Source organism: Lissotriton vulgaris, chromosome 4_1, assembly GCF_964263255.1.
Source record: "Lissotriton vulgaris chromosome 4_1, aLisVul1.2, whole genome shotgun sequence".
NCBI lineage: Eukaryota > Metazoa > Chordata > Amphibia > Caudata > Salamandridae > Lissotriton > Lissotriton vulgaris.
This window is the reverse complement of record NC_141691.1, coordinates 177,798,284-177,817,030: the sequence shown is the minus strand read 5'-3', so window position 1 is coordinate 177,817,030 and position 18,747 is coordinate 177,798,284.

Here is an 18,747-nt window from a genome sequence, read left to right as displayed (position 1 = left end):
ACCTCACATTCCGGTCCGCATATCCGCCTCAAAACAGCGTGAAAACCCCCTCAGTGCTGCGAAGAGAAAGTGGTGCGCCGAGGCTTGTGCCGGAGCTCCGGAGCTACTCCGTCATCTTGGCCGGCGCTCAAGCCACGCCCCCAATTAGAATATTCTACATGAGCATCTTGACAATCACCTATGGGCAGTTACATGTAAGGTCATGTTTTAATGACTTCTTGTTTGGATTGATGCTCCGTGCTGTGAAATGGGGATGTAGAGCATAAGCACTTTTCATGTTTCTTCATAACTCTCAACCCGAATCCCTTGTCTAGTCTAATGAGTTTATCATCAAGATGCATCTGGACTAATGGTCAGTCCTTCCCCTCTTCCTGTGTGACTAACACTCAGCGAAACTGGTCTTGCACAGTTTATAGTGGACTCACTCTATTGGTTTACCATATCTGGCCTAATGAGGATCATTAGATCTCATAGTATTTGTTTCATTTGGAGTTGTTTATATGATAGTTTGGGAAAAGCAGATGACAAAAAACTACATCCACCTAGAAAAGGAAGTAGGAGCCAGGCTCACATCCCAAAGTGTAAGGAATTTAAACGCCAGGTCGCTTGTCAAGCATCGTCTAGACATCTTCGACCTGCTAGGCAACGACTCTCCAGACTTATTTTGCCTGACAGAGACTTGGCTGCAGGATGCTGATACGGCCGTTGTCAACTTGGCCTTCCCGCCTGAATATTCGGTGTTTACTCTTAACCGAGCCTCTAGAGGTGGAGGGATAGCCCTTGCAGTTAAGTCCTGTTACTCGTGCACTTGGCAGGGACAAAGCATCTCTGGCTGTGAAAGTGCAATGTTTAAGGTTGCCATTACGCCTAATTTTACCCTGTCGGGGCTATTGATCTATCGGCCCCCAGGGAGTGGCTTTTAGAGAGGCTTTTAGAGCGGCACTACCAGACGCCATTAGTGAGCTGGCTGCAGGGTGCTCCAACTTCTCCATCATTGGGGATTTAAATTTGCACTTTGATAACCTATCTAGCCCCACGGTGTCCAGTTTCATGGCGGATCTTGAGGCGCTTCAACTGATTCAGCTGGTGTCACAGCCTACCCACATATGGGGCCATACCCTCGATCCGTTTTTTACCAACCTTACGGAAGCCTGCATTTCCAGCCTCACACCGTTGGCATGGACGGATCATTACTTGATACAGATCCAGTGCCCTACACCGGCTATACAACCTAAATCAGTGGTGCGTTCCATCCCAAGACAGCGCTGGAATAAACTAAAGCTGGACGAGTGTTTCCATCTCTTGTCGACCGACTTATTAGACATAACTGGGTCGGCAGATCAGGACTATGATAGCTTTTGTAACTGGGTAACCAGGGCTTTAGACACCCTCATCCCTATCGTATGTTGTAAAACGGGGGCGAGTAAATCCAGCCCATGGTACGATGATTCGTTACGGGCACTTAAGGTTACATGTAGGCGTGCAGAGCGGGTCTGGCGCAAAACCTATAACAACGAGAAGAATGTTTTGTACTTGGCCACGGTGAAACTGTATCATCGGGCAGTGTGCAGAACCCGCGCCGCCTTCTATGCCGTGCAATTTAGGACCAGTTCCAACCCCTCTAAGGCTATCTTCAAGGTGTTGAAAGACCTCACTGCAAAAAAAAGGTGACTACGACCCACCAGAGCTCTGTTGAGCACTGTGAAATATTGGCGGACTTCTTTCTGGAAAAGGTCAATGCTATTTATCGGGCTTTTCCGTTGGCTACTCCTTCGGCTGATTCACCTTTTAAGCCGTTAACATCAGAGGAGCTGCACTCTTTTCCAACTTTAACACCTGAAAGCCTTGGCAAACTGGCTCATCAAGTGAAGTCAGGGTCCCCAGCGGATCCGCTCTGTCCAGCCGTGTTCAAAGACTTAGCTGTACATGACATCTCACCGCTATGTTCTTTGATCAATACGTCGCTCACATCCGACGTAGTTCCACTCAAGTGGAAACAGGCTATGGTTCGGCCCATTCTTAAGAAACCCAACTTGGATGGTAGCAAGCCTGAGAGTTATCGGCCAATCTCACTCCTACCGTGGCCTGCTAAGGTGACTGAGGCGCATGTCAACGCGGTCCTCTCGGAACATCTACTTCATGCTGATGTCCTCGATATGACGCAGAATGGGTTTAGGGCCGGTCATAGCACGGAGACGGCTCTGCTGTACATGGTGGAGCATCTTCGCTCCGTGCTCGATGCGGGGCAAACGGCGGCGCTGGTGCTATTAGATCTGAGCGCCGCCTTTGACACCGTATCGCACCCGATCCTTCTACGTCGTTTAGAGGAGGTTGGTGTCACCGGCATCGCGCTCCAATGGTTCCGGTCCTTCCTAGCCAATCTGGCCTTTAGCGTGACCGTCCCGCCGTATCAGTCCAAATACCATCCGCTGGGCCTGGGGGTTCCCCAAGGCTCCACGCTGAGTCCTACGTTGTTTAATCTATACGTAAAGCCGCTAGCTGAGGTTGTCAGGCAATGGGGTATGACAATGGTGTCATACGCCGATGATACCCAGCTAGCGGTCACGATCAGCGGAGATGCCGATGTGGATGCCCCCAGGTTCCAACAAGGACTGCGGGCGGTCGCCGGCTGGATGACGTCCAACTGTCTCCAGTTGAACGCTAGCAAGACCGAGGTAATGATCTTTGGCAAACAACCGGAACTTTGGGGAGAGAGATGGTGGGCAGGGGATTTGGGTCTTACTCCCACCCCAGTCTCCGAGCTTAAAAACCTCGGAGTCTGGTTGGACCCTTCCCTTACGTTTGTTTGTCACACCAAACGTACGGCGGCCTATTGCTTCGGCATTCTACGTGGGCTCCGTCCTGTGCTCAAGTTCTTTGATGCCTCTACTAGGCAACTCATGATCCAAGCCACTGTCATCTCTAGGCTGGATTACGCGAGCTCCCTGCTGGTAGGCCTGAACCAGGCAGAGATTGGACGCCTGCAGCGGATCCAGAATGCCGCAGCAAGATCGGTGGTAGGACTACCTAGATCGTGCCCCACCTCTAGTACCCTGCGCTTGTTGCACTGGCTCCCGGTGGCTCAGCGGATCCGGTTTAAGGTCCTCTGTGTCGCCTATAAAATTCTCATGGGGTCCCCAGCTACGATTCTTTCTACACTTTTGGCCCACTACATCCCAGCCCGAGCATTGAGATCTGCTGATTTAGAACTGGCTGTTGTTCCGCGCTTCAAGCGGAGTAGGGCCGGCGGACGCTCCTTTCAAGTGCGTGCGGCGGTGCTCTGGAACTCCCTTCCCCCGGCGATTCGAGCCCTCAGGGATCTGCTTTCCTTTCGCCGTGCGGTGAAAACCTTCTTATTCCCTTAGTTTTAAACATTTTTTGATTTATTGTTTCGTTGTGTTGTGCTGCTACCTTGTCGGGCGCCAGGACGCTCCTTTGCTGGAGCATCTGTGCGCCTAATAAAAACGCATAACATAACATAACATAACATAACATTGCATAAATCGATGGAAGCAGATGAAATTGTCTTTCATCAAATTAGAGATTGTGCAACCCATTGGTGTCAAGGCTGAAACTATTTTTTTGAGTGATTCTCAACCTAGCTGCAGATGTGAAAATAAAGATTAAAGGTGCATACGACTACTCCAGAAATAATTGTAAATACTAAAATGGGGTTATACAGAGATTTCCTGCGCTTACTTTTAAATAGTGTGTAAAATCGCCAAAATTTAACGTTATAATGCATTTATGCACTGAGTTATTTACATACATGACATATGACAGTGATGGACGTTGCACTTATTTATATAAAATCGTGTGAATTCCTAATCATGTTTTGCGGTTTATATGCTATATTTCTAAATACTAAATAATTGATTTAAATAGCAGCTCACGTATGCATCTAACTCCCTTCCTCCCACTACAAATAACCTTCTCGTGTTCCTCGGCTTGCATAATTATCTGGTAAACCAATGCAAACAACATCATTAAAAACATTTCTTTGCTCAGATGTGTAGCTCAAATCTAGGACAGACGCATAACATATGGTCATCAATAAAACAATACCATATGATTCCCTGTAATGGGATACGAGTGTTACAATTGCACTGGGAATTTGGAGAAACAAATGCTCTGAAAAAAGAATCAGTTGAGGCTCAAACAAACGGTACAGTAATAGCAAATAAGCAATACATCTCACAGTCTGATCTGGAAATAATGCAGCACAAGGTATTTTCCTAAAAATCATCACATTGAATTCGCGATAGATAATAATTACAAAAAATATACGTTCAAGGTATAATCAACAAAATGAACAGGCATAATGGATTAAAAGTTTATATTTGACACCAAAATACTAAACCTTAAAAAATATTACTTACATGGGTGACTCACATGAATGAATGAATCTCCTGGAAAGTAATTAAAAGGCAATGTATGAAAATCAAACACTTAAACCCTCCTTGCAAAAGCCGGAGTAACTGTACATCAGGCGCAAACGAGTGCTGCCCTTTATTTGCACAAATAGAGCACTGACCTGGCCGCTAATTCCAAGCACATATATCTTCCGGTAAAATCTTCAAAAATGTTTTACGGAAAAACTGCGGGGCATATTATCAAGGGGGTTTATCTCCGCTTTTTTGGCTTTAAAAGCCAAGAAAGCGGAGATAAAATTATCTCCCTATTACCTAGCTGTCGCTAACACCAGTTAGCGACAGCTAGTAGGAGATAGCGACCATCTTGGGCCCCGATTTGCATGTCAGTGAAATTTATCACTAATGACATGCAAAGTGGGCATGCCAAGATGTTAGCGACTGGAAACAGTCGCTAACATCGCTATCTCCAAAAGCTAACACCTGCCCCTGAGCAGTTCTTAGCCGTGTTATCCAATGGTAGGTGGATAACATGGCTAAGAGCATTAGCTCGGTAATGCCTGAATATCGCTGACTTTTCAGCGATATTCATGCATTTCGGCCGATTTTTATCGCTTAGGAGATAAACCTAGATAATAGCAAGGTTCCTAAGCGACAAAAATCGCCGCAGCTTGGCGTTAAAAATATTGTCGCTAAGCCAACATAGCGATAATTATCGCTAGTTGTTGGTAATATGCCTCTGCATGTTTCCAAATTTTTCAGCTCGAAACAGGGGAAGAATGCTACATTGCCGTGTTACCCATATCACCACTTGTGAAAATCGGAATGGAGAGGTAATTCTGCATTGGGGGGAAACTAACCTGTGGTATGCGTAACTCATCAGGGTAAATCCTTCAGTAGGGCAAATGAGGGCCATATGGTCCTTTGTAAGTGTAGAACATGAAGAGCCAGGGCTAGAAACCCCACCGGTCAGGTGTGAAGTTTTTGTGGACAGTCGAGGTTTATGCAAATTAACATAATGTGGGTGGAAGCAAATTTGAGCAGCAAGAGTAATACTGGCAGCTTCAATAGTGTTAGTCATTAAATGTCTTCCTGGCACCAGGTGTAAATACGAGAAACTGATTCTTGCAAATTCTTCTAACCCTGGGTGCAATTTAAGGTCACAAGAAATGTATTTTGCGAGGGTAAAGTCATGTTTCTTATTCACAGAGGGGCAAATGCAACAAGCTATTTTGCGATCGCAACTGTTGCGAAATGCAAAAAAGGCCATTTGTGATTGCAAAATATCTTACTGACAATGCTTGAAGCTCATTTGCAGGATGTCACATAAATCCGCAAAAAATAGCGATGACCTAAATACTGAATATGTAATTGCGGATCTGTATTAAGTCATTGCTAATAAGAAATTGCTAATCCTATGCATCAAAAATTCGCAAATACCGGATCTGGGTCAAAATCGCAATTAGCAATTCTTAAATAAGAACAAATTCTATCAGGTGGTAACCACGTCTAATTGAACAAATCAGGTGCAAATCATCAGCAAACTACTTAAACAGTCCCAGAAGGCATCAGAATGTTACAGAATGGCACAGCTCTACATCATGGCGAGGAGGATGAGGCTAAGAGCAGCAGCACAGAGAAGAAGGAGGATACAGGAGCGCATTTTTCAGAGTGCGCGTTACGGTGCTAGGGCAGATGGAGGAAGAGATTTATGATAAATATAGGCTTAATGCAGACACAATCCATGAGCTCATAGCTGAATTGGATCCAATACTGCAGCGTCAGACTCACAGGACACATGCCATCCCCACTCACGTGCAGGTCCTATGTTCACTGCACCTCCTAGCTTCAGGGAGCTTCCAGAGAGTAATTGCTGCAGCTGGGGGTGTCTCTCAAAGTGCCCTAGTGCGATTTTTAAACTCATTCCTTGATGCCATGTTGCAGATGATACCCCACCACATCAGGTTCCCCACAACACCACAGGGATTGCAGCAAAATAAATTTGATTTTTATCATGTTGCCCATTTCCCACATGTCATTGGTTGCATTGATGGGATGCATGTAGCCATTTGTCCCCCCTCAGTGGATTAGTATATTTATTGAAACCGAAACTCTTACCATTCATTGAACTTTCAAATAATCTGCAATTCTAAAAACATAATCCCAGACAGAGTGGCTAGTTACACTGTCAGTGCACATGACTCCTATATCTTCTGACATAGTGGCATACACAGACGTCTACTTGCGGGTGAATTTGGAGAAGGATATTTTCTTGGTAAACAAATGTAAGACTCTCTTGCACACCTGTTTACCATGGTGCACATAGCGGTGACTAATATATTTTCTTTTAACATCCTGTAGGTGATAGCGCATATGCAGTGCATGCTTTCATCTTGACTCCATATCTAAATCCTACTACACAAAGTGAGAAGCGATATAATGAGGCACACATCTCCACACGAAAAGTGATTGAGAGGACATTTGGTTTACTAAAATCTATTTTCTGCTGCCTCCACAAAACTGGGGGAGCATTACTGTATAGTCCGGAGACTTGCTGCAAAATAGTTGCCATATGTGCCGTGTTGCACAACATAGCCACTAATAGAGCCATTCCCCTGGAAGACTCTGAGAGTGAGCCTGAGGTAGACATCCAGCCAAGACTACTGCCACAAGTGGCACACAGTTCAAATGCAGCAGACGTGCAGGAATCACTCAACATTACTTTTAAGGTGGGTAATCACAAAACAACACAGTATGTGCTCAAAAGTTTAATGTGACAATATTGTGGTATTGTTAATGCACACATACCAGGTGCAGACAAGAGTAGTGTGAATACAGACAATTATATGACATTGCCTTGGCACTTAAACATCAGTGGGAACAATGTACATGCTTCTGGTTACCTCACCAGAATTGTACGTGTCAATGTATTTACTTTTTCCGGCAACACACTCCCATGGCCCTCTCAGTAGGCTCAGCAACATCCCTAATTGAGCCTTCTGTGCCAGTGTTGTTCCTGGTGCTGCACCTCCTGGGATTTGGAACAGGTACAAGTAGGCTACTGAGGCTGGAGGCCTCCTCACTATCCCCCCTGCAAGAACGTTGTTGCCACCAACTGTAGCAGTCTGGAGTTGTTTCACTGCTTTGTGACCTTGATGAGGCCCTGGGCCACATCCCTGCAGCAGTGGCTCATCTCCACTTGCATGCTGACAGCACAACAGGAAAGCTGAGCTGTTGTTGTGCTCAGCCTATCGATGACCCTGGTGTAACCATCCAGGCGCCCCATCAGATTGTGATGCCTCCTACCCTGGGAGGCATGGTCTGCCTGGATGACCCTGCACACGTCCTGCATAGCTGTTGCAACACTATTAAAGTTTTCAGTGTTTGCCCTTTGCCCTTTAACAACAGCAGTGGTGATATCTCTCAGGCAGTCACAGATGTCTCCCATGTGTGTTGCCATTGTCCCCAGTTGGCCCTGCATAATTCTCATGTTTCTGCCTTACTGTCACTGGACCCTGAGCATCTTGCCATCCAGTCCACTCCAGGCAGAAGCCCCATTGTTCTCTGCAGCTATCAGGATTGCACTGGGTCTTCGCCTAGGGAAATGGACAGACGTGTATCGCATTGGAACCTCTGTTGATGGTGGTGGTGTATGGCCAGCCTGCTGTGTGGGAGTGCCTGTTTGGCTCTCTTCATCAGTCTCAAATTCAGGCAGTAGTGCAACTATTCACCTGCATCGAGTGGGAGCAGCTCTGGGCGAGGATGCTGAGAATTCTGGTTCCTCCTCAGGCTGTGCATCTGTTTCCTGTGTCTCTGTGATTTTAAACAGTGCAAGTTCAGTTATAGTTTGGTGCACATGTTTGTGACATAGCGTATGCCAAAGTCCAATAAATTATTTTTTGTTACGGACAAAGGTGTTATGAGGTGCATGTGTTTTAATTCTGCCAGCAATGCTAATAATTCTCCCTGCTAGCCTCCCTTCGCCGCTTGAGCAGGCGCGGTCATTTGCTACATGATTTTTATGTCTGGTACAATTTATCCTCAGTTCTTGTAATTTTTCTGTTACCTGCACTTTTAATTTGTTCAAGCGCCCCGTCCACCGCAGCCTTCTGTCTGTTTGCTGTGGAGGATGTCTTGAATTTGATTGCTGGAAACCCTTACTTCTGGCTTCCACTGGTAGATAAGTGAAAAAGTGTAACTAGAGGTGCTCTAGAATCATCCCTTTGTGGGCACACATTCAATTATCTTTCCATCAAGAAAAGACTTCCATTCGATTTAGTTCACTGATTTGCAAATGGTTTATTTCATTAACATATTTGTTTAGTTTCCATTGTATTTTGTATCCTTACATATTTTTTAAACGTTTATATCCCAGGCAATGTCATTGATCATTTATCCTATCCAATGCATTTCGGGCATTTAGGGTCATGCCCTTCATCAGGGAATTGACACTGTAAAAACTAAATGGGGTACCGTTATAATAATATGAAACAAGTTGTGTTATACATATTCTCACCATAACATGAACATATGGTAACTGAAAACGGGAACGTGAGCAATGTGTTCATTCAGGGGTAAACATAGAAGTAAAGGTGAAGTGTCACTTACGTGCCTTTCTGTGTGTTTATGCCGAGTCTGTAAAAAAGCGGTAAGAATAAGGTTAACCTACGGAAATGTGAGGATTGAAAGGGCGTTCAAGGGAATTCTTCACCAAAAAACTGCAGTAATTCTTGAACGGATAACTGACCTGGAGAGGAAGTATAAATCGCTTTAGTCCGTTATTCATCTTCCATAGCGACGGCACAGAAATGAATCGGCCGCGCTTTTCTATTTTGAAAGAGTTCCGATCATGTGATAGGTCACATGGTCATAGTCATAAACGAAAGACTATGTAAAGTCGGTGTTCCCCGGCCGGGGGGGTCTAATGTGATTACAAGAATCTTCCTTTGATTCTAAAAGGGGCAAGATGATGAATTCTATATTTTGATTGTAGAATAGTGGGCATGGAATGAAATTAACTACACGAAAAAAATGGATTAAAAAAATTGAAAACCCGTCAGGGCGCGAACCTGAAAAGACGTGTGTGTGAGTCGACACAATAGAGGGTGGTGCTACAGGCATGTTCGGCAAATATTGTGGAAAGTGTGGGTGCAATCTGCACTTTATTTGCAGACTTGACTGCATTTCAGCTGGACCAATTGGTATCTGGCTCCACACATTCAGCTGGGCACCTGTTAGACCCTATATTCTCCAATAAATAGTCTTCTAGGGTGGAGATGCCTACACCCATGGGTTGGACCAATCACTCTTTGGTAGAAATGTCAGTTCTGATCACTGAGCCTCGTCATCCAGACACCATAAACCTAGTTTTTAAACACCCTTGGCGTAAATTGAAGCCAGAGGATTTCCACGACTTCCTCGCTGCGAACCCTTTGGGACCCCTACATGACTCTGAGTTGGATTATGGTTTGTTTTGTGACTGGATTAAGTATGGCTCAGGTTCCCTTATCCCTGATAAATGGTTTAAGGGGTGAACCTCTACCACCAGTCCATGGTATAATGACTCTTTGACTGTTTTAAGGAAAGCATGCAAAAAAGGAGTGGAGAAGGGACTATGATGCTGAGAAAAAATTATTTTATCTTGCTAAAATCAAGCATTATCATATATCCATTTGCAAAGTTTGTGCTGCCCACTATGCGAGTGAAATTAAGTTGAGTCCTAATCCAGCTAAATGCATTTTTAAGATTCTCAAAGATTTTAGGACTAAGAAAGCCATGGCACCGGTTATATCATCTGCACAGCAGTGCGAGGAGTTAGCTACTTTTTTCGTGAAAAAAGTACAAACTATTTATCAATCTTTTTCTCAAGTCCCCACTCCTTTTATTTCTTTGACTTTTGAAATTGGGTCTCAGTCGACTCTGCCAGCCATTCCATGTATGTCTCACGAGGAGTTCACCCGGCTGAGTGGCAAAATTAAAACTGGCTCTCCCTCTGACCCCCTGAGACCAAAGCAGTTTATAGAGTCACTCCCTATTTTTCGGGCTCTGCTCTGTCAAATAATTAACTCCTCCTTTTTTCACCACAACTGTCCCGGCATTATGGAAACAGGCATGGGTATCAACCATTCTTGAAAAACCTACGCTGGACTCATCTAAAGCGGAAACTTTTAGGCCCATTTCCCTTCTACCATGGGTGGCTAAGATCGCAGAGTCACATGTCAGCACCGTGCTTACTCAATTCCTGACAGGGCCGGACTGGGAACCACAACCGGCCCTGGCAGAGTGCTTGACAAACCCCTCCCCTCCCCACTCGGGGGAGGGTGGGGCGGCTGAGCACTTTGTCGGGGCCGGTTTTCGGTCGATTTTGTTACAGGGCTGATTTTTATACTGCAAAAACGGCCCTGTAACAAAAACGGCCCCCAGGGGCCCAAAAACCGTCCCCCACCCATGCTGCGCACCAGGGGATTTCCTGGTGCCTGCTATGGCCTGTCTGGGCCGGATTCCTGAACTCTAATAACATTTTGGATCCATCTCAGAATGGGTTTCGTCGAGGTCACAGTACGGGGCCGGCTCTTCTGGCTACCACTGAGCATCTGCCACCATTCTTGATGCTGGTCAAAGTACAGCACTGGTTTTGTTAGATCTCAGTGCCGCCTTTGACACTGTATCGCATGGCATCCTTCTTCGACGGCTAGAGCAAGCTATGGTGATTGGGTCAGCTCTGGAATGGTTCAGATCTTTTCTGAACGAAAGAACGTTCCAAGTGTCCGCTCCCCCTTTTCTCTCCCAGGCCCACTCCATCGATCAGGGGATACCCAAGGGCTCGGCGCTGAGCCCTTCTTTGTTCAATCTTTATGTTCAGTCTCTGGCTGCTGTCGCCAGGCAGTGGGACCTTACAATGGTCTCATATGCAGACGACACGCAGCTTGTTGTCACCTTGGCTGAAGGGTCTTCTCCGAATGCCTCTAGATTTAGAGATGGGATGACGGCTGTAGCCGAATGGATGGCTACTAATTGCTTGCAACTAAATGCCAACAAAACTGAGGTTTTGTTGGTCGGGAAGAACGCAAGCCTGTGGAGCGAGCATTGGTGGCCGACCGCTCTGGGTGACATTCCCACGCCTAAAGCAGTGGTTAAAAATCTTGGAGTATGGATGGACCCATTACTTAGTTTTCAGGCACATACTAAGAGAGTTGCTGGCACGTGCTTTGGCCTTCTGCGGGGTCTTAAGCCCCTTCTGAAGTTTTTTGATCCTTCCATACGTCAGCTAATTGTACAGGTGACCATTCTATCTCGCCTAGACTATGCAAGCTCTCTTCTATTGGGAGCAAATAAGGTTGAAATACTCCGGATGCAACATGTTCAAAATACTGCAGCTAGAATACTGGTTGGTCTCCCACGATTCTGCTCTGCTACAGCCACTATCCAGAGGTTGCATTGGCTTTCTGTGGAGAAGCATATTCCATTCAAGACACTGTGTCTATCTTTTAAGATAATGAAATCTTCCAGGCCTAATCTGTTGAATGACTTGTTTACCCCTTATGTTCCCTCCCGCCGGTTGCGCTCAGCAGGACAACATCTGGCTGTTGTCCCTTGGTTCAAGCGCAGCCATGCGGGCGGACGGTCGTTCCGCTGCCTTGCAGCTAGGCTGTGGAATTCATGCCTGAACAAATTCGAAGGACTGACTGTTTGACTGCCTTTAGGAGAGCTATTAAAACTTTTCTCTTTCCTTCAGTGTAATTTCCGGTTATAAGGTGACTAGCATGGCTTTAGGTTGTTGTGTGTGCTATACCTCTCAGCTGCTGGCGCCAGGACACCCCTTTGCTTGGGCAGCTGTGCGCTATATAAGACTATATAACATAATATAACATAACATAACAAAGTCTACTTTAGTCACTTCCTTGCTGTACTCTGCTGCACTCATCTGTTTTGGTCTCTCTTTGCCTTGCCCTTACATTTGTCTGTACACTAGTACCAAAATCCATTTGGGTGTTGCAAGTAAAAAGTGGACTAGACTCAGGTGAGCTACACTGTGTAGGATCTGCATTAGAGGCTATTTTAGGTATATTTAACACTAGAATATATTTAGCAGTGGGCTTACCTTGTGAGGTACCAGCCTGTTCAGAGATGTCAATCTGGGTTATTTCAACAAATACCTCTGGCTGCAGTGTGGATTCCACCATGTCCTCCAGGGGTGTGTTTGCACGTTATGCAGATGGTCCCCCTCCAGTTTTTTTAGCATCTGCCAGCCGTGCAGCCACCCTCTCTTTGGCTCAGCTGCGCAGGTCGTACCAGAACTTGAGCAGTTCTGCGATTGAGCGCTGTTTGACCCCCCACAGCAATAACCTTTGCTTGGATGGCCAGCCAAATGTTTAATTTCACTGACTCTGCAACCTGCAGGGACAGTTTGATAAAGAGCTTGTTGTGGCTCAACACCACTTCCTCAATGAGGATTTTCAGTTCTTTCTCCTGAATTTCAGCTTCCTTTTCCTTCCTTCACCTTTGTTGTCCCCTTTTTCTGTGGCCATGGTGTTGTTTTAAACCGGATTCCGCTTCACAAACAGCTTGTACCTGCTCAGCTCCACCAGTCTGCCTCCTCCTCTGACTCTCTCTGTGAACAGGTGTGTCTATTCCCTGATTCACTTCCTGGTTGTGATGTTATCCCAATGCAGCAATATGATTAAATCGCTATGACCTATACTGTATTAGCGGATTCGCTATTACCGATTAAGTAATAGCCAGGGCCGTTTCTAGGTGTTTTGCCGTTCTAGGCAAGAATTGAAAAATGGCGCCCCCTCCCGTTTACCACCATCAATCTCTCGCCCTGTCATCCAGGCTAGAGAGGCACACCCTATACTGCTGAACTCTTCCATGTCACTCTCAACTACTATCAGGAAACAGCATCACAACAGTCAGTCCTGCAAACGCCCTCAACGAAAGGCCCAGGCCAGACCGTTATGGTAGAAATACACTCACAGAACTATGTACATGGATGCTCAATAGAGCCTTGTGTTTAAATACCACAGAGGTGTCAAGTGCACCTCGTTTTCAAAACCAGAAACAACAAAAATAGTAGCTTGCATTGCTCACTCACCCAGTAAATGCCCTCAGTACCCATCAGTGAACACAGACATCGGGGCTCACTTGGTCAGTACCTGTCTCCAATACCCCACAGTGAACACAGTCTTCCCTGCTCAATCGGCCAGTACCTGTCCTCAGTAACCCTCGATGAATACAGTTGTCAAAGCTCATTGTCAGTACCTGTCTTCAGTACCCCTCAGTGAACACAGTCGTCAATGCTCCCTCGGTAGGTACCTGCCCTCAGTACCCCTTAGTGAACACAGTCTGCAGGGTCACTTGGTCAGTACCTGTCCTCTGTACCCCTCACTCAACACAGTCTCAATTGGTCTGTATCAGTCCTGAGAGACCCTTGGTGAGTACCAATTCTCAGTGCCGATCCATATTACCCCTCCCTATTTAACCAGTCCTCATGCGCCTCTCCTCCCGCGGGTCTTTCTCTTTACCTCTCGCGTCTCCTTCTGCACGTTTCCCTCAGCTCTTCTCATGACTCAGTTTGCAGTTGTTCCTCTGCATACCGCCCCTCTCTCTCCCTTTGGTCCTCCTCTGCACCTCTCCTCTCTGAACTCCCCAGTCTTATCACCGCCTCTCCTCTCCCGGGTCCTCTCTCCTCATTAAACACCGCAGTGAATTGTTGCAGGACGAGCAGTGGGATACTCATACTGTTAATTAGTTTAATTCAGGAGGTTGTACTCTACCCGTAACCCCTCTCTTTCCCTTTATGGCTCTAGAGAGGTCATCCTCTCTGTGTAGCTACAGTGTTGAGTAAGCATGGGCGAATTTTGCGAATCTCGCGTTCGGGAATTTTGCGGATTTGCGAACTCGCAATCCGCAAAATCCGCGAATTCTCGCGAATTTTTTTTTTGTGTTCGCGCGGGTTTCTGCCAGTTCGCGAGGGTTTTTGTACAATTTCGCAAACGCGAATTTACCTGTCGGGTCGCAAGTTTTGCGAACTTGTTGTTTCTACGTGTCCAGCCTGTTTGGGACACTCTTCTTCATCACTGCCACCCTCTGTCACCACTGCCACTCTCTGACTACTCATGCCACCCTCTGGCCCACCCATGCCACCCTCTGTTTCATCACAGCACCCTCTGGTTGTCCAGTGTACATTATTGTGGCAAAGCAAAGCACACCTTCCCTGCCTCAAGTGACCTGAATTAATTTGGGGCTGATTAATGTGTCACAGAATATTTTTTTAGCTGGCACCTGCTTCCTTAGTGCTTCCTGATTAGTGATCTTTTGCACTTGCTAAGTGCTTTCATTGTTGCAAAATTAGTTACAACACCTGCCCTGCCCCAACTGACAATAATGAATTAGGGGCTGATTAATGTGTCACTGGATTTGAACTTCCAGCCTGGCTCCTGCTTGTCTCCCTTAGCTGTAATTCAGGACCTTTGTGGCATATGTGTAACTATTCTGAGGGTCAGAGCAGGGTCACATAATAGGTGCAAGTAGGCAACTGAACTCTGGAGGGGCCCCTCAGGAAGCACTACAGAAAATGGCTACTAATGATGAGCTTGAACTTTTGAACCTGGTAAGTAGTTTCAGTTTTGCTAAGATCGTATTTCTGCAATTTAGCGCTTATTCGCGGGGCGCGAACTTGAACTGGGAAGCCGCGAACTCACGCGAACAGTGCGAGCAAGCCATAAAATCCGCTGCTCGTGGATTTGCGGATTTTGCGGGAAATTCGCGAATCTCGCGGATTGCGAATTTACCCAAAATCCGCAAAATCCACGAGCGGAACGGATTTTCCGCCCACACTTAGTGTTGAGACGCATGTTTATACACACACACCTTCGACTGTGTACATGGCATGTCCTGTTCTTTGTGCTACGAGCACAATTCCCAACGTTCTGCTGTTTTTTGTTAGCTCATAATAGTAGACATAGTCCCCCCTGATCGGGTTTTTTTGATTTTTGCTGATGTCTGTGTTATACACGCACTTCTCTGTCCTAGGCTGCTTACGTGAGTTTTTCTGTCTGTGATGTACCCACAGTTGCCCTTGTTCTGTTGTGTTTTTTAGTTCTGTGTGTTTGTGTTATGTACACAATTTTTTCTGCCCGGTTTTATTTATTTGCTGATGTGTGTTTAATGCATGCTGTTTTGTTGGGTCTTTTGTGCTACCTATTATCTGGTGTCTGTGGTACACACACAGTTCCCCTTTCCGCTTGTGTGTACGTTCAGAAGCAGTCGCTCCTCACGCTCCCTGGTCTCTTGGGTATCGTAGCGCTACATTGCTCATTGCTCACTGCTGCCAAGAACTAATTGCACATTGCACGCATTGCTTTAAAAAACTATTTGTGTCAGTTTAATATCGTAGCGCTCTATCACTCGCATTGCTTTTTAAATCATTTGTACCTGCTCAGTATCGTAGCGCTCTATCACTCGCATTGCTCGCATTGCTTTTTAAATCATTTGTGCCTGCTCCATATCGTAACGCTCTATTGCTCGCATTGTTCGGTAAAAAATAATTAGTGCCTGAATGTGCCGGTGCCACTGCCCATAGTGATATTACACATTGTGCCCCAATCTCGTCCTGTTACGCTTTTGTTTTAGCTGCCATTTTGTTGTTGTGCCTCCTAGCCCGTCTCTCCACCCCGCTCCCGCCTCCCAGCTGCTCCTCCCTCCCACTGATAGTTAAGGATAGCCCCGGCTGGTGAAACGCTGTGACCGTCCTGACTCGTTCAGAAGCGGTCGCTCCTCACGCTCCCTGGTCTCTTGGGTATCGTAGCGCTACATTGCTCATTACTCACTGCTGCCAAGAACTAATTGCTTATTGCACGCATTGCTTTAAAAAACTATTTGTGCCAGTTTAATATCGTAGCGCTCTATCACTCGCTTTGCTTTTTAAATCATTTGTGCCTGCTCAGTATCGTAACGCTCTATTGCTCGCATTGCTAGGTAAAAAATAATTAGTGCCTGAATGTGCCGGTGCCACTGCCCAAAGCGATATTACACATTGTGCCCCAATCTCGTCCTGTTTCGCTTTTGTTTTTGCTGCCATTTTGTTGTTGTGCCTCCTAGCCCGTCTCTCCACCCCGCTCCTGCCTCCCAGCTGCTCCTCCCTCCCACTGATAGTTAAGGATAGCCCCGGTTGGTGAAACGCTGTGACCGTCCTGACTCGTTCAGAAGCGGTCGCTCCTCACGCTCCCTGGTCTCTTGGGTATCGTAGCGCTACATTGCTCACTTCTGCCAAGAACTAATTGTACATTGCACGCTTTGCTTTAAAAAACTATTTGTACCAGTTTAATATCGTAGCGCTCTATCACTCGCATTGCTCGCATTGCTTTTTAAATCATTTGTGCCTGCTCAGTATCGTAGCGCTCTATCACTCGCATTGCTTTTTAAATCATTTGTGCCTGCTCAGTATCGTAACGCTCTATTGCTTGCATTGCTAGGTAAAAAATAATTAGTGCCTGAATGTGCCGGTGCCACTGCCCATAGCGATATTACACATTGTGCCCCAATCTCATCCTGTTTCGCTTTTGTTTTTGCTGCCATTTTTTTGTTGTGCCTCCTAGCCCATCTCTCCACCCCGCTCCCGCCTCCCAGCTGCTCCTCCCTCCCACTGATAGTTAAGGATAGCCCCGGCTGGTGAAACGCTGTGACCGTCCTGACTCGTTCACTCACTCGGTCCACAAACACGCCATTGAACTATGGAACCTATTAGACACCACACTGCCGGACGTTGCCTTTCTTACAGAAACCTGGATGAACGTCTCATCAGCGCCCGACATTGCCATAGCTATCCCAGACGGCTACAAAATCATTGGAAAGGACCGCATCAACCAAACAGGAGGAGGCATCGCCATCGTCCACAAGAACTCCATCCGCATCACGACCAATTCCGACAACAACCTCGCATCCGCCGAACACCTTCACTTCCAGATTCACACCGACCCTAAGACCATACTCAGAGGCACCCTCAGCTATAGACCACAAGGACCTCGCACTCAATTTAGCGAAGACATCACAGACTTCATCAGCCCACACACCCTTCCCTCCGAGGACCACATTCTACTAGGAGACCTCAACTTCCACCTGGAGAAGAACAACAACAGCAACACCATCACCCTTCTGGACAACCTCGCCAATCTCGGACTCAAACAACTAGTAAACACCCCCACCCTACGCCGTACACACACTCGACCCAATCTTCTCCTCCAGCAAGTACATCTCCTTCAATCACACCTCAGGACTACATTGGATGGACCACAGCTGCATCCACTTCAACTACCGAAAAACCACGACCCACCACCACCCACACAAATGCCCTGTAGAAACTGGAACAAAATTACCACCGACCAGTTCACCACATCGTTAAACCAAAACCCCCTCACCAAATCATTGGACCCAAATCAAGCAGCCATCCACCTATCACAATGGATCACCCACAGCGCTGACGAATTACCACCCTTGAAAAACCATCAAAACAAGCCAGGTAACAAAAAAGCCCCCTGGTTCAATGACGACCTTAAAATCTCCAAAAAGAACTGCCGCACCCTCGAGAAGCCCTGGCGAAAAAACCCAACCACAGACAACATGGCCACCCTCGCCGGAAGAACCCAGAGAGTCCGCCTCCCCCTTTCAGATCAGAGGCCACCGAAGTCATCTGTGGTGTACCACAAGGATCTTCGCTCAGCCCTACCCTCTTCAACGTCTACATGAGCCCCCTCGCATTCATCGCGCGCCAACACACCCTCAACATCATTTCCTACGCTGACGACACACAGCTGATCCTCTCCCTCACCAAAGACCCAAACACCGCCAAAATAAACCTACATGAAGGGATGAAAGACGTTGCCGAATGGATGAAGAACAGCCATCTAAAACTGAATTCAGACAAAACAGAAGTCCTTATCCTAGGATCATCCCTCTCCGCTTGGGACTACTCATGGTGGCCACCGGCCTTGGGCAGCGCACCCAAACCAACGGTGAGTTTGAGTGCACTCACTCATGATGTTTGCACTTTGAGTATGAAGGAGAACACTGATGTACATAATTTGCACACATCATCCTCCATATTGCTTCCCCTATTTTGGAAAAAACAAATATGCTATAGGTGCAATGGTTTGAGGACTTTTGTAAACATTGAAAGAACATCAATTATTTCCCTCATTCAGTATACTGGATAACAAGTACCATATACACCAAACATATAACATTATTTGAATTACACATCAATCAATCAATCACGGCATTTGTAGAGCGCGCTACTCACCCCGGAGGGGCTCAAGGCGCTGGGGGAGAGGGGTAAGTTACTGCTCGAACAGCCAGGTCTTGAGCTGCTTCCTGAAGG